General features: G+C 44.7%; 1 protein-coding gene across 12 annotated transcripts in view; it reads left to right on the top strand.

The window, feature by feature from the left end:
- Positions 1-14,376, top strand: part of Thrb (thyroid hormone receptor beta) — a 388,991-nt gene that overhangs the window by 257,639 nt on the left and 116,976 nt on the right. Inside the window, exon 1 of one of the 12 annotated variants that reach the window (XM_021181162.2) lies at positions 9,244-9,359. The exons of the other annotated variants lie outside the window; for them this stretch is intronic. The gene's annotated coding sequence lies outside the window, so the exon portion shown is untranslated. Of the gene's footprint in view, positions 1-9,243; positions 9,360-14,376 lie in introns of those variants that run through there. 12 annotated transcript variants of the gene reach the window in all.

A 14,376-nucleotide genomic window follows, 5' to 3' on the forward strand; every position in this document is an offset into this window, starting at 1 on the left:
AACTCACTTTGTAGACCAGGCTGGTCTCGAACTCAGAAATCCACCTGCCTCTGCCTCCCAAGTGCTGGGATTAAAGGCGTGCGCCACCACGCCCGGCTCTTCACACACTTTTTAAAAATAGGACAATAATTTCCCTCTACTGCCTTTTGATTGGAGGTTACTGTTCTCCATATGTGCTTAGCTTTGAGGTGGAAGTTATTTAAGTTTCTTGAACTTCGAAGAGGCAGGCTTTGACTGGAGCAGTGGTGTTGCTCCAGGGTAAGTACAATGGTACAATTGAAAGCAGTCGTATATTTTTACAAGCAGGCTGCCAATATGCAACTCTCAGGCTCCAGAGAGACACACAACGTAACTCTAACTCACGGAAACAGGGATTTGATACAGAGAATTGGTTGTGATGTAGGTGTTGGAACACTGGGCAAATAAAAGGAACACTATGGAACTTGGTGACAAGAAGCAGCTTGCTATCCTTGCAGTTGAGAAATGGGGAGAGCAGACAGTATTGCTGAAATCCAGGAACTCAGAGGAGCAGTCAGAGAAGTAGGTGTCATAGCTGCTGGAACTTCTGCGAGACAGTAGAGAATGGGAAATATAAGAGGAACAGCTGCTCCAGCCGACAGCCACGGCCAGAGGACACCCACCACAGAGCCCTTTGTCAAGGTTCTCTGAGGAATGGCTTGCCAAGTGGTAGCCCAAAATTTCAGAACAGAGCAGGGTAGATTTGTTACTAATGGGCAACAACCAACCATATGGCAGTCAGCTTTGGGATAGGAAGTGAGGAATTTGTAGCTGCTGCCACCTCTGTCCCCTGTGCCAGGCCAAACCTCTTCTGTGAACAGCTACTGATGCCCTAGATTTGCAGATATCATCTCCAGAACGTGTCCTTTATTGTGGGTCTATTCATTTCAGCTGCCTCCAGTGCTGCCAATGTGTGATTGGTCCAAAAGCATCTAAGCGGTTGGGACTGAGGGCCAGTTTGTTTTCGAATTCTCCTACCCAGCCAGTTCATGGGAAAAGTTTATTCTCGTGAACTTGACCCCAAAATAATAGGAATAATGTTGTCAATCAAATGGAGCAGCAGTTATTAATAGAATGTCTGATTTTATGAATAATCATGTAACCTTCGCTGAACTCAGAAATGTCTCGTGTCTGTCAAGACATGTTTTCCTATCTCCTAAGTAAGATGTGTCTCACTGGCACAAAGTTGGCTGTATGGATTTTCAGATTCACCAAGGATGAACTTTTGAATCTTGTGTTATACATACTAAATTTTCAGCACTTTGCTATTTTGTTCTTGATAGAGAATTTATGTCTTTAAAATCTGATGTACTGTCAGGGTGGTGGTGGCACACACCTTTAATCCCAGCACTCAGGAGGCAGAGGCAGGTGGATTTCTGAGTTCGAGGCCAGCCTGATCTACAAAGTGATTTCCAGGACAGCCAGGGCTACACAGAGAAACCCTGTCTCGAAAAAAAAAAAAAAAAAAAAAAAGAAAAAGAAAAAAAAATCTGATGTATTATTAGATTATTGTTATGTTTTAATCTTCATAGTTATCGACATTAGGAGATATTTATTAAGATCCTTCACTCAGAGCTGATGAGATGGATCAGTGGGTAAGAGTGCTTGCTGATTTTACCACAAAGCCAAGAGCCACAGTCATCCTAGTTGTCCTTGGATTTGGAGTTCAAGTATTAGCTCCAACTCCACACCTGTGCATCTTGTATGGGCTTTGAGTTGTTTCTTCTGTGTTTTAGAACCTAGCTGATTCCACTTCCTTCAGGAACCTTTTTTTCTTTCTTTCTTTCAAATCACAAGGATTTTCTCCCCTGTAAAATCAATGGTCTATGTTTCTACAGCAGAAAAAGTAAAAAACATGAGTTGATGGTCAGGGGCCAGTGATGTTCGGGCCCACTGTTCTTCACACAGTAAAACAGGAGAGCAAGTCCCACGTACAGGAAACTTGACTCCAGAGATGTTAGGAGTGGGGCAATCCAAATCACACTCATAACAAAGATTATCCTGTAAGCAAAACTGTATTTTGAGGACAAGCAGCAGCTGTAGAAAAAGCACTGAGTTGGGTATTCTTCCACGGTTTCCATGGTTGAGGTCCCAGCTGAGACCTGCAGCAGTACTTGTCAATCACTGTGCCACTGGCCAACCTTTCCTATCATCTTGAAATGATTAGTTTTCCAGCCGTCACTCTTTCGTAATGTTGTCAACTCATTTTAAAGAAGCCATCTCACCCTGATACTACCATATCATATGCTACACCCCTTTCCAAATCCTAACCTTTCAGCTGATACATTAAGTCAGGCACACTTTGAATGATTAGTAGGGCCACTTCCTCCAGGTAACAGAGTCACCAGAAGACACATTTGTCTCTAGTGCCTGGCCCTCGGGTCACAAGCATCCATTGTCAACACCTGTGACAGAAACACCAGCCACTTGCTGGGCACATCCTGGGTGCCTGTGAGCTCATAGTGCAAGGTAAATGCTGTCTCCTTTAGAGCAACTAGACCCATGGTAAGAAAATAAACTATATCTGTATATACTTGCAAATGTCTAGACTGCATGGTCAAAATGCTTTTAGTCCAGTTATCTATACTCTACAGAACTCACATCCTGAAAGACCCCCAGTGCATAGCATGGCCAAGTTTCATGTGACTACTGTGCAGGGGGTGAGGTAGGGATCCTGGAACTCAACAGGGTCTATGTTTTGTAATGTCTGCTGTGTTTGCTATTTGGAAACAATGAAGGGTAACCTGTTTTGAGTGATCTTTGTCTTCCACACCCCCATGGCCCTCCACAGTTCTGATAATGTTCTAGTTACAACCATCCTGCTTGGGTGGGTCCTGTCACCCCCCAAAGGCATTGCTTGTTAGAAGAGAGGCCATGATTTGTTAGAAGTCATGATTTGCTGGTGTCAACATAGCACCTATCCAAGGTACTTGCACATGGCTCACTTCTCAGGAGCACTGACTCTTCTCTTTCCTTGCCTCACTAACAAATGTTGAAGGGCAAGGTTCTCAGTCTTTCCTGACCTCTGCTCTATCAAACAACTCTGACCTTCCATCCCTTCAAATGTGGTAGTTGTGGTGTTAAAGTGCTATGTGCTCCTCAGAGTCTTCAGTCTCTGATTGCCCCTGACTGTGCAGTGCAGCTCCCCACCTAGGGAATCTCTGGTAAGACCACTGAGGTAAGTCTGGTTCAACCAGTCCCTCAGTCCTCTCGAGCATGTGTCAATATTCTGAGCAAAGCAGACAAAAGACTGTCTTTTTGGGTTGCTTATCAGGTTTGCTACTGAGTTTCAAGAGTATGAACATGACTCCTTTGAGCTGTTTCGCTCTAACTGCAGCTTGCTGCTCTCCCTTGTGTGTTCTTAGATGACCACAGCATCAGTGAGTTGGAAGAAGACTCACAGGGATAAGGGCCAGGCAGCATCCTGGTTCCCAATTGTAGACAGATGGGCTTCTGTAATACACAGGACAATGAGCCATCAGTACACGGTGAATGATGTCCTTGGAGCTGGAGGTATTCCTGGCATTCTGTACTTAGAAGTGTCAAATCTAGGCTCTGACAACCTGAATTCTGTCCTCACATGATGGAAAGAGAACTGACCCTTGCAAGGGGTCTGCTGACCTCCAAACATACATGGGGGTGGGGGTTCATATACACACACAACTGTACATTCACAGATACACATTAAATAATAAATACACAAACAAACAATTAAATATAATTTTAAAGTCTCAAATCTATACAAAGTTCATTTCCAAATAGAGATTGCCTAAAGTTCTAAAACTAACTAAATGAATGAATAAAAGTTCACAAGAGGTGTGCAAATTTAAGGAAGGCTGTCAGTACAAATCACTCTTGAATTACATTGTTATCAACAAATGGATGTTTGTCTGGCAGCATAGATGATGAGGAAGGCTCTCCCTTCCTCACTATGGGACCCAGGCCAGAGACAATCCATGTTTCTGGTTCAGCTTTAGATTTCACACTGTGTAGGATATTCAGGATAAGAGAGGATTTTTAAACTATTGTAATCTGTGTAATACAGTTCACCCTTTAAAAGGTCAATGGATTTCAGTAAATTTTCAGAGTCATGTGGCCATCACCATAATCTCCCTTTAGGACATTTTTCTCAGTCCTAAAGGAACCTGCTTGGCCACTGATGGTCACTCTTTCCACAAACCATACCAGCCAGCTACAGACAACCATGCCCTCATTTCTAACTCTGGAAGTATAGTTTTATAGTTAGATGTTGCCTGCAATTCCTAGTAACTAAAATCACATGGTAAACATTGTCCTCAAAACTTGTGATTTATGATGACATTCATTTCTTTCCTATATTCTCAGCTTCCCTTCCCCCATCCAGCACCCACCTTTCCCACCAAATATGGCCACAATCCTTCATTTAACAATTATTTATTCAGGGCCTGCTATGTCCTACAACCTGTGTGAACTCCTGGGGTCACTCATGACTCAGAGCTGACTTCCTAACAGAGAATATGACATGATTCCCAGAAGATACTGAGTCCTTGGAAAGGAGGGTATCAGGAAGTTAGTACCCAGGGTGAACTGTCACAGTGCATCTGGAGCATCTGAGGGAAGCTCCAAAGAGGTGGGGTACACAAGACTTAATGGAGGCAAGGACCCAAGCAGGTCCTAACCCAGAAAACATTTGAGCAGAGGACATGTTTGATGAATAACAAGGATGCTGGTAAGGCCCAAGTGCAGTGAGAACACAGTGGGACAAAGGAACAGATGTGGATGTCACATCTGCTTTTGAGCAGAGAGGTTATGTGAGCTGAATTTTATTCTAATAGCACCACTCTGACTGCCATGATGAGGGCAAAAAAAAACTGATTCAGGGACTATGGTCTCCTAGTAGCCAAGCACTTCCAGAGTGTGTGCAATGGCCTGTGTTCAATTCCCAGCACTTTAAGATAGAGGGACTCCCCTGCACACTATATGGAAGGCCACCCTGGGGCAGTAGTCTTTAGCTTTGGCTGGGCACTTCAGCACTGCTGAGCAGCCTCACAAAACTGGCTGGGTATTAGTCCCCTATCTGATTTAGGATAGGTAAAGATCCTTTCCCAATCTGTTGGTGGTCTTTTTGTCTTATTGATGGTGTCTTTTGCCTTGCAGAAGCTTTACAATTTTATGAGGTCCCATTTATCGATTCTCGATCTTACAGCACAAGCCATTGCTGTTCTATTCAGGAATTTTTCCCCTGTACCCATATCTTCGAGGCTTTTCCCTACTTTCTCCTCTATAAGTTTCAGTGTCTCTGGTTTTATGTGGAGTTCCTTGATCCACTTAGATTTGACCTTAGTACAAGGAGATAGGAATGGATCAATTCTCATTCTTCTACATGATAACCCCCAGTTGTGCCAACACCATTTGTTGAAAATGCTGTCTTTTTTCCACTGGATGGTTTTACCTCCCTTGTCAAAGATCATGTGACCATAGGTGTGTGGGTTCATCTCTGGGTCTTCAATTCTGTTCCATTGGTCTACTTTTCTGTCCCTATACCAGTACCATGTAGTTTTTATCACAATTGCTCTGTAGTAGAGCTTTAGGTCAGGCATGGTGATTCCACCAAAGGTTCTTTTATCCTTGAGAAGAGTTTTTGCTATCCTAGGTTTTTTTGTTATTCCAGATGAATCTGCCGATTGCCCTTTCTAATTCGTTGAAGAATTGAGTTGGAATTTTTTGGGATTTGCATTGAATCTGTAGACTGCTTTTGGCAAGATAGCCATTTTTACTATATTGATCCTCCCAATCCATGAGCATGGGAGATCTTTCCATCTTCTGAGATCTTCTAGGCAAATGGATGGACCTGGAGGGCATCATCCTGAGTGAGGTAACCCAATCACAAAGAAACTCGCACAATATGTACTCACTGATAAGTGGATATTAGCCCAGAAACTTAGGATACACAAGATATAAGATACAATTTGCTAAATGCATGAAACTCAAGAAGAATGAAGACCAAAGTGTGGACACTTTGCCCTTTCCTAGAAATGGTAACAAAACACCCATGGAAGGAGTTACAGAGACAAAATTTGGAGCTGTGACGAAAGGATGGACCATCTAGTGATTGCCATATCCAGGGATCCATCCCATAATCAGCTTCCAAACGCTGACACCATTGCATACACTAGCAAGATTTTGCTGTAAGGACCCAGATATAGCTGTCTCTTGTGAGACTATGCAGGGGGCCTAGCAAACACAGAAGTGGATGCTCACAGTCAGCTATTGGATGGGTCACACAGCCCCCAATGGAGGAGCTAGAGAAAGTACCAAAGGAGCTAAAGGGAACTGCAACCCTATAGGTGGAACAACAATATGAACTAACCAGTACCCCGGAGCTCTTGTCTCTAGCTGCATATGTATCACAAGATGGCCTAGTCAGCCATCACTGGAAAGAGAGGCCCTTTGGACTTGCAAACTTTATATGCCCCAGTATAGGGGAACACCAGGGCCAAAAAGGGGGAGTGGGTGGGTAGGGGATGGGGGGGTGGGTATGGGGGACTTTTGGGATAGCATTGGAAATGTAAACTAGGAAAATACCTAATTAAAAAAAAACTGGCTGGGTTACAGAATGCTAATTGCTAGGGCTACAGGATGAACACTGGGATTTTTCAAAGCTGTCTGAAGGCTGTGTGTGTGTGTGTGTGTGTTTGTGTTCACCCTACGTTGACCACTAGAGCTTTGGAGCATTGAAGAGTCCCATTGATTGGACTTTGCAACTAGGAAAACAAAACTCCACAGATGACCTTGGCTGCACATTGGCAAAACTATGCCTGGAAGTGGCCAGAGATGGCATGGCTGTAACAGTGGCTGAGCTAGGGGACAGTGCTTCAGACAGCTATAAACTGGGTGGGCCCTAGCCAAAGCTCACCAGTCAAGCCAGCCATGATGTTCATTCTGTCGTTTGGCTGAGTCCACTGTAAACTTCTGGGTGTGAGAAAGCTTTTCTCACACTTAAGAAAGGGTCTGCTGCTTGCATTGATACACAACAGAAGATTAAGACCAAGCTGGTGTGTGATTCAGTTTTTAAGAATAATTGTGACAGTAGCCAGGCATTGTACATGAATCTGCTGATTCATATATATGAATGAATGAACGAATAAATGAGGTTTGGACTGGTCTTATCCTGGTCAAATGGCTTAAAGTAAAGACCATATAATATTTCACAATGTCTTATTTGTGGGAGGCTTTAAATAAGCTCAAGGGGGTGGGGAGCCTGGGGCTACATATCTGAACTGTTAGCATTTCTGAGAGATGAATAGAACAGTATTATGTTGTATCTGCATAAACAGAGCTGGGAGTGGGGGAAAAACTTCTTGGAGCCATGAGCTGAGCATGATTCAGCAATTTCAGTGTATTGTTCAAAAAATAAAAGCCCACTAGGAGTGTGGAATGTAAATACCAGGCTGAAGTGCCCTTCCCCCAGCAGGAAACAGACACTAGCTAAAACATTGCATCTTTTTTTCTTTCTTTTATTTTTTTTTCTTTCTTAAACTGAAGGGAATGTAAAAAAACAAAAACAAAAACAAAAACAAAAAATCTTGGAGAGGATTTAGGGGAAGCAGTAAGGCCCCATTAGCAATGAGCAGATGATTTACACCACACACACACACACACACACACACACACACACACACACACAGGCAGCCTCTCACAAGTCTTAGTGCAGTGAGCAGGAGGCAAAGCCTCTCCAGCGTCAGTGAATACCCAGAGTTACCTGGACTTCTACTGCGTGTAATGGTTAGTATGTCTGACAACTAGGTTCTGTAATGTTTTAGAATCTTTGTCACAGCCTGCACATGTGACAGGAGCTCAGGAAGCTATTGAATGATAACTAAACCTTGTTTGCTCTCAAGATGGCCTCTTGAGAGTGTGGCCAGAACATCCAACATGGTTTCTTACTCCCTGTGCCCCAGTACCAAGTATCATGGGCCCACCTAGCAGAATAAATCTTCCAGGTTAAATTGCGGGCTCTTAAGCTCACAGAGTGACACATCAATAAAGAAGACATTAGTCACTCCTCGTGCTTTTCACTTTGGTGGCCACAATTCCCAAATTCTAAACCCAGGTTCTCTCCAGGATGCCAGATAACCACAGCCACAGCCATGGCTGTTCAGTATGAACTGCGGTTCTTAGGCTGTGTGTATTGGATTACTACACAGAACATTTCAGTATTTATTCTGGTCTGGGGTCATGGTGGAAAAAATATATTGATGCACTGAATGCCATGCACTGAGGCATGAGGGCCTCTTGATGGTATCGCCATCTCCAGGTCATTGCAACACAGGCTTTCCAGTAGGACCAGAAAAATCAAACCAGCACTTACTAAACTTGAACATCCAGGGAACAAAGTAACAGAAAATTATGTCTCCAAGTACCTTCCAAAAGCTTCTTTCCCTTCTAAGCTACCTCCCCATCCTCATCCCAGCTCCACCAATCCCAACCCCACCCATCCCAGATCCACACATCGCAGCTTCCCCTTTTAATCCTTAACCAACTCTCTCAGTGTTAAAATAATAACCTAATTCCCATTTAGGATTCCAGGTTTGTTTCTTTTGTTTTCTTTTTTCCATGATTTAACCCAGTAGACTAACATAAATTTGAACCTAATAATTACTTTGACACAGTACTGAAAATTATCCAGATAACAGGTTGTTGAAAGTCAACAGGTAATGAGACATGAGACCTTGTCAAGAGCCAATGAATTTGCTAGTAAGTGAATGACCAAATCGCCAAGCACTATCAAACATGGGTCCAGTAGAAGAAGGGGCAGAGACTATAGATTTCAGACATATTTTTTGAAGATGTTATACTAGGGATTGAACCCAGGACTTTCTGCATACTACAGCTGCTCTTCAAATGATATCATAGCTAGCTTTTGTTTCTGTTTTTGTTTGGGGGGGGGGTGGGGAGTCAGGAGGGGATGGAGTCTCACTATGGGGTAGAAGCCAAACTGGAATTCAGGATTTCTCTGCCTTGGCCCCAAGCATGTTGGCATTATAGGCAAGTGTAGCCATGCTGTCTGAAGTCTTCCCACAGGAATATTGCAAGTCAGTCCTGCCTCAGTTTACCTTTTACATTTAAGAAATGGATAACAACTGTATTCATAGGATAAATTTTTCATCTTCAGGGAATTTTCAGAGCAAGGCTGCTTCCCCCTTAAGAAGATATTATTTTTATCTCTGGGTTTAAAACCTACAGGTACTCCCAGTGGCTTCTGGCACAGCAGAGCCTGCATTCAGATCTGCAAATACCATATCCATGGTATAAGAACAAATATGGATTGATTTCTTTGCTGGAGATTATAATTCTATCAGGTACTTCAATCTATTCTTCCAAAGCACTATAGAGGTGGGGACAGGAGTGGAGCTGTTTGTAGCTACTTATTTCACCATCAAACACCATTAGAAATCAATGATAAAGCACAAAAATCTGTGTAAGCCCTTTGTTTTCTATTCTTGTTTGATATTTTTCACACTTGTGCCTCCTTGAGTCACCTAACCACAATTACACAATTACAGGCTTCTGACGGAGCTGAGTGGTACTTTCATTCCTCTGGGGTTATTGAATTCCAACATGATGAAAGTGCTTCCAGACCACCACCCACTACCCACACCCCACCCCCACACTGGTGTCCTGTACATTTGCTATTTACTAAAGTTCTCCTTGGCTTGGCAGGGGGACAGTGCCCTACTGACCTCCTGGTGGCAGTAAAAGAAGTTTGAGGCTCCTACAACTCACTGGTGGCCTACACAGTCCTTGTCCTTGAGAGTCAGTATCTAGCCCACCTCTCTGCTCCCTAAGGAGCCTGATGAGTGTCCATGTAGAGAAAGGTCTGTGAGAAGAGGAGGCACTGTGAGTGCTCTGCATGACAAGCCTGTGCCCCCTAATCAGCCTCAGAAACTTGAACTGGTCCCCGATTTCTCTATCCCTGTGTTATTTGACTAAGTGCCCCATGTTTCAATCTGTGCAATGGTGCATTTCATGCAGCAGATGGTCTTATAATGACTACCTTCTTTGTTTGCTTAGATTGTTTTAAAGCCTACTCTGACCCCAAGAGTTTCACTCCTACACTGTTGACTTAGTTCTCAAGGCAGAAATAGAATTTTTATCAGACTGTACCCAAGCCCTCCACCATGTAATGGGAGCAACTGCCACAGACTTCAGGACACTTAACATAGTAACTGGTGAAACAGACCTTATCCCATCATGGAAATGGTCTCCTGGCTCTCTTCAGTCTCCCTGTCTGTTAGAAGCAGCAGAACCCATGCTCCTTCCCACATGCAGTGGAAACATTGCCTATGAGGGACCAGGAAAACAAGGGAAGGTCAAGGAAAGGAAAAAGGCAGCATTTGACATGGGCACATGTTAGAGTAGAGTCTAGCAGGGTCTGGGGTTTTTGCTCACTGGGAGAGCACTTGTGCAGCACTTGGTAGTATGCACACTCACTTATAATAGAGATGAGCCCTAGAATGAGATAGTTGATCATGATGGTACATTCTTATAATCTTACCACTCAGAAGACAAAGGCAGGGGGAGCACCACAAGCTCAAGGCCAACCTGAGCTATATAGGAAGACTTTGACACCTTCATCTTCTTGTGAACAACCATTAGCCTCAGCAAGTGAATCTTCATTGTAACCAGAGGCACTGTTGCCTTATTGAAGGAAAAACACTTGACTGCTGCGAACCTGAAAGCTTTGACCTTCCCTAGCCCTTTCCCTGCTGTGGGGCTGAGCCTCCCATCATTCCCAGCACAGGAACTGAAATTGCTTCTGTCTGAGAGTTGTCATTGAACAAAACTTATGGAGCATCAACAGTCAGCCGTCATCAAGGTTGCTTGAGTGTCTGACAAGTGATGGCTGGCCTTTGCAGCAGAAGAACTACCCACTTCAGGGGTGCCTATCAAGGGTTCAGAATGAAGTGGAAGCGCTCCCTCACTGGAGAGACAAAAGTTCAAAAGGCTTCAGAACTTTTGTCTCTCTGCAACAAGTTGGTCCAAATGAAAGTTCTTACCTACAGTCCAGGAATGGTGGTGCATGCTTGTAATAACAAGCATTCAGAAGGCTGAGGCAGGAGGATTTCAAGTTAAAGACTAACCCTGAACTACAAAAGTAAGACCCTGAATAAACGATTCCACAATATGTTGGCCCAGAATGCATTGTGTAGTCCAGGCTGGCCTCAAATTCATTGAAATACTCCTGTCTAAGCCTCTTGACTGCTGGGTTTCCAGGCATGAACAGTTCATGCCTTGTTGAGAGAGTTTATGAGAGCAAACTCTTCTTTGACCCATGAACAGTGGGAATGGTAAACCACGATATCCATAAGTGATGGTTCTGGATGATGCTGGTTCTTAGTCTCTCATCAATATAGCTGTCCTGGCTAACACTCAGTACCTGATACTTCCTCCTCCATGCTCCACCTCACAAAAGCTTTCACTGTGCTCATCCCTTCCAGGCATCATTTGGCATGATTTAACTCTGGGTCACTTTTTCCTGTGGCCCCCAAACCTGCTGGGCTGCAGACCCATGCTTCCCCAGGGAGTCCTGTGACGAGGTGGCACTGACATTCTGGGACAAAGTGACACTGACAGGTTGTGAGATATGTTACTGAAGTCACACGCGAAATTCCTGAGCTCAGAGTTGAGGAGATAGCGCAGTGGTTAAGCACTTGCTGCACAGTCATGCGGACATGAATTCAGATCCCCAGTAACCAAGTCAATGCCACATGGTCATGGTGCTCTTCCAGGAATTACAGCCTTGAAAGTCAGAGACAGGATTCCTAAACAGGTTAGCAGTACTAGCCATTGAACGAGCTCTGGGTTTAACATAGAAGAGTAATCAAAGATTGTTCCCTATCAACCTCAGTTATACACACACACACACACACACACACACACACACACACACAGGAAAATAAATCTAGAGCTCATTGAAGGGCAATAGTAACAAACAATACTACATGCTAAGTACTACTAAAGTACTAGCAGTACAGCTTTAACAGTATGATAACAGTAATTCCATTTAATGATACCACATGACACAATATTGCTGATACTGCACTACAAAAGCTACTATCACCGAAGCAAAGAGTGCTCAGCAGCACTAGCAGGGAGGCTAGCGCTGAGCTTCATGGTGGGGACCCCAGTTTTAGGAACTTTACTAAGGTTGTTTTCTTGCTCCTAGTCTGTTCTCCTCACAGGTTACAGGTTCTCCTCACAGGTTACAGGTCTGTACTGTCTATACCCAGTCAGTCAAAATTTTGAAGACAAAGAAACGTTTAAATTAATGGTGTCACAAGATTGCAGCTGGGATTTAATGGCTCCAATAAGGAGATTAAAAAGAAAAACAATCTACTGTGCCACACTGAGGTTACTGTGTGAAGCTGAGAGCAGTCAATCAGGTGGCCACTGTGTTGGAATCTCCTCTGTGTGAAAGAGGGCGTGTTTGCCAAAGGTCACCAAGGAAGAGTTGAGAGTGGAGGGGGTGTGGGGCAGAGAGCTGTGAGAGTTCATTTCCTGGTCTCTCAGATGGCGGCTCAGGTGGCATGTGTCCTGTATGTCAGGACAGTTTCCCTTTACTGAGCATTATCCAGCGCAGATTTGTGTAGACATGTTCTGCTTGATGGGTAGAGAGGAAAGTAAGAGGAGCAAGTCATGCCATCAGACCTTACAGTTTAACAGGAAACAGGGCCATGCAAACCTGGGATTTCAATTCGCATGACAAGAATTATGATGAAGGCATAAAACCTTGGGCACCAGATTAGTGGAGAGGCAAAGAGCATAATTCATGTGTTTCTTTGCCTGCTGGCTGCCTCCTGTCCCACCACAAGCCCATGCCTTCATGTCCAAGAGCCACCATAGCTCAGTGTTCTGTATCTCACCTACAAATCCCCTTATGCCCTCTAACTCTTAGCTGTCGCCTTGTGAAACAAGTAAAGCCTGAGCCCATCTTTCACTTTACATTGAAAGAAATGCCAGTGCTTGGAACTTGCCACAGCTAGCACACAGCAGTACTGACCCTTGAGCCCAGGTCTTGGGCTTCAATTTTATTCAAGAGACATATGCTGCTATTGTCCTACACTGGACACATAACCTTTTTCATGAAATGCTTCCAGAAACATGCTGAAGGACTCTGACCTGTGTGTACTGAAGACTCGGACCTGTGTGTGCCAGCTGCCTGTGTGCATCCCTCAGCACCCTTTTCTAGTCTGTAGGCATCTGGCATTGACCCTGGGCCTCCTCCCCCTCCAGAATGTCAGTCTTTCATTTGCTCATTAGATTTTATAAGTGAATTGGTGAAGGCAGAAAGCAGCTCTGACAAGAGGTGAAATTATAGATGGGCAGGTGAGGGAGTTAGTTTTTAAGAACATGATGTCTAAGATGTGAATCACCTTGAATCTTGTTCAAAGTACCATCAAGACTGAGGCTGCTCTTCTACAGCATGCACTTTGAGAAGCTCTGCATTGGAGATGCTCAAACATCTCAGTCACTAGTAGGAAAATGAAATGAAATGGTCCATCCATAGTTTGGCTGATCTCTTAAAAACAAACCAAGAAAAAAACCACTGTTTTAAAAGCATAATTATAGAATGAAGTCAGAGATGAAAATCAAGGTTTCACTACCTTGTGTGTACCATAACCACCCAGTTCTAAGTTAGAGTGAGCAATCTTGATTCAAGTTCACCAAAACATTATAAACTTTAGAATATTAAAAACAAATTAAGTCAGATGGGGATAGAAAGAATGTAAGAGCTGGAGGGTGGGGAGGAGTGCTGGAGGATGGGGAGGAGTGCTGGAGGGTGAGAAGGAATGCTGGAGTGTGGGGAGGAGTGCTGGAGTGTGGGGAGGAGTGCTGGAGGATGGGGAGGAGTGCTGGAGTGTGGGGAGGAGTGCTGGAAGGTGGGGAGGAGTGCTGGAGGGTGGGGAGGAGTGCTGGAGGGTGAGGAGGAGTGCTGGAGGGTGGGGAGGAGTGCTGGAGGGTGGGGAGGAGTGCTGGAGGGTGGGGAGGAGTGCTGGAGGATGGGGAGGAGTGCTGGAGGGTGGGGAGGAGTGCTGGAAGGTGGGGAGGAGTGCTGGAGGGTGGGGAGGAGTGCTGGAGGGTGGGGAGGAGTGCTGGAGTGTGGGGAGGAGTGCTGGGGGATGGGGAGGAGTGCTGGAGGGTGGGGAAGAGTGCTGGAGTGTGGGGAGGAGTGCTGGAGTGTGGGGAGGAGTGCTGGAGGATGGGGAGGAGTGCTGGAGGGTGAGGAGGAGTGCTGGAGGGTGAGGAGGAGTGCTGGAGGGTGGGGAGGAGTGCTGGAGGGTGGGGAGGAGTGCTGGAGGATGGGGAGGAGTGCTG

This window comes from Mus caroli, chromosome 14, assembly GCF_900094665.2.
Source record: "Mus caroli chromosome 14, CAROLI_EIJ_v1.1, whole genome shotgun sequence".
NCBI lineage: Eukaryota > Metazoa > Chordata > Mammalia > Rodentia > Muridae > Mus > Mus caroli.